Raw genomic sequence first — 3,009 nt, forward strand, 5'->3', positions numbered from 1 at the left:
TTGGTATAAAGAAATGGAGTATGAGGCTTTCGTTCAAATTGGAGGACACGTGACACGACTCGCGAGGCAATATCGTCATACTTACCAGGGGAGTCTGTTCCACTTTACTTATATTTAAATGTGCTTTAATTTTTGTCTTTTTCCTGTCTCATTGAGGACAATGTGACATTTAAGTGTGGGGATGGGAAACTGACGTTTTTATATTAAAAAATTTCAAAAAGTTTTAAAAAATAATAATAATAATAATAAAAAGTTTAAAAAAATAGTCAAAAAAAATTGTCCCGAATACATACCAACATTTTTTGCAAATAATGGTAAATGATAGAAAAATTTGAGATTTGTTTTTAAAACTACTATTATATATGAGATTAAATAAAAGATAACGCACTAAGCTTGGGATGTGTAGGTAGGCCCAACTACCTTTGATAGTCTTCTTTAGCAAATTTTATATATCTAATAATTTGAAAAACAGTTAAACCGAATTTCGATGCTTAGGGAGGATTACCATAATCTAAAAACTTTGAAATGGTAAGAATTAGATGCACTCAAACCAGCACACCACCACATGTCCATTTTTTTATGAGTTTAGAAATAGTTATATACTTTAGGATGATATAAAAAAAGAAAAAATGAAAAAAAAAAGAAAAAAAAAGAGAAGTATGTTTTGAAAGTTTATTATGAAAAGTTGGTCTGAAAAACAAAAGAGAGAGAAAGTTATATATTGTAAAATGCCAAAGAAGTATTCTCAAAAATAAATAAAAAAGAGGCCAAAGTTCACATACTAGACGGGACTGAAAGTTTACGTGTTACCAAGGGGATGGTGACTCTAAGGAACACTATTGGGGCTCGAAGGTTTTTAGTCAATAAATATTTTTAGGGAATATAAAGGACAAAGTCCAACAATATTTAGGGTATGCTCGTACGGTCTCCACAAGAGCATTCATCCATCAAATTTCACCGAGTTCATCTACTTAGTACCATCAACAAGTCCTTGCCTTATGGTGATTTGTCAAACCATTATGCTATGACTCTAGTTTTTTCTAGCTCTCTTTGTCAGAGATGGGGTAGGTGTAGCCGTGGTTTTTAAACTTAAAGAGCTTAATGCAATTGGGGGCTTGATAAGCTGGTGGCTGGGTTTAAGTGGATAACAATATCGCCATGAGTAGTTTATTTGAAACAAAATCAGGATTTGCATCAGGAAATTGTTCAAATGCCCATTTTTCTTTGCAATGGGAACTTCCAATTGGAGTTCATATCAAAATATCATCAATTGTTGTCTGATAGGAGTCATAGATCCTAAATCCCTGACCAGCTAAGAAACAGTTTTTTCAATAGTGGTTGTAGTTGCTCCTTATCCTTTATCCAAATCACTTGTAGCAAGATAAGGATATTAGCTTCCTCTAGCATAGGGTTATTAATGCATATCTCAACAACAGCAATTTGGATAAGGGTGTTTGCCTTTTAGGTGATGAGGTATACAAAGTCCTATGTTTATAGATGTGAGATACTTTGGAAATTACTTGAGCTAAATCATCGATGGTAATAATATGGTGGTCTATTGGAGGTGAAAGAGAAGGTGCCCTAGCAGACCGACTTGGAGTTGGAATGCTGATTAGTGATGTGGTCTAAAATATACATAATATTATATTAATATTTCCCTTGCTTTTAAGTATTTTGAGTCAGGTTTTCATTGATTATATTTCTATTTGGTTCATATTTGAATGATAAAGGTTTTGAAGAGACGATGAGCAAAAATTGAATACTTTACACTAAACTTGAGTTCAATAAGGAGTTAAATAGATTTTATATGATTATTATTATATTCATTACTATTGTTATTATTATAAAAAATAATGTTGAAAACTTTTAATTAATTCTTCAATGACAATCTAATATCCTATTGTTTATTTGATGTGCACAGGGAATTCAAGCGAATTTGGCGGGCCATAACATAATGAGAAGTTAATGTTCCTTAAGCTCATCACGAAAGGAAAAAAGCTTATAATAAAAAAAAGACCCAGATGACACATTTTAAAGAGGTAGATTAGGTCAAATAAGGGGTTAACAAAAGAAAAAGGGAGAGGCCGAGGAGCATATTGGAACGGTAGTCAAAGGGGTCCCCCCCCCCCCCCCCCCTTTTGAGGTTACCACTGAAACAAGAAACAAATTATTTTGGAAGCAAACAACTCACGGTTGAACGTGAAAGAAGAATTAAAGAAGTAAGCAGGCTAGCTGGTCTATTAATTTAACCTCAAATGCTAGTAGCTCAATCATATTTATATCTTTTTTACGATGAACCACAATAAATATTTAATCTTTGTTTCATTCGTAATTATGATTGGCTAAACTTTTATACTTCCTTGGTTTGGATGATTACTTTGTAGACTCGTTTTATTTTCAGTTTTGTTTTTATTATTTATTGGTTCATGCTTTGGTAAACTTTTTATTTTATTTGGTTGTGATGCATATGCGTATTTGGTATTAATTTATTATCAATTTAATTTTCCATATGGGTCTTTGTGAATGTCTTTCATGTATTGATGCATATTAGGTTACTTAGTGTTTGTTTGTAACTAGTTTATGGTTTATAGTTAACGTATTCCATAGGAACGGTAATTGAGAGTTTAGAGATACCTTATATTCTGCCGCTTGAGAGACCGGGAGGTAATTAATTGTCGTCTGTTTTGGTCTTTTGCGAGTTTGGGTAGTGATTGCACAGAGTGAGTTATCCTAGATTCCTTTAGATTCTTACAGATCCGAATTATAACCGAAATTAATAGAATAGAGTACCCATTTACGCCTTAGTGTGTTGTGCGATTAGAGAGACAGGGAGGTAATTTATTCTTTGAGTACCTTAGCATAGTTAGGTAAGGTGAGACCGGGAGGTGATCCGAACCATTAAACACTCGAGCATACATGATATTTAGGGTTCTTAAGTATTGTTGGTGAGACCGGGAGGTGATCTAGCTTACTATAGTTATTCCTTAAATTTCATATTTTTAGAATACG

This window comes from Bidens hawaiensis, unplaced genomic scaffold (genome assembly GCF_021521415.1).
Source record: "Bidens hawaiensis isolate Kalapana, Puna unplaced genomic scaffold, B.hawaiensis_p1.1 tig00018543_1, whole genome shotgun sequence".
Lineage (NCBI taxonomy): Eukaryota > Viridiplantae > Streptophyta > Magnoliopsida > Asterales > Asteraceae > Bidens > Bidens hawaiensis.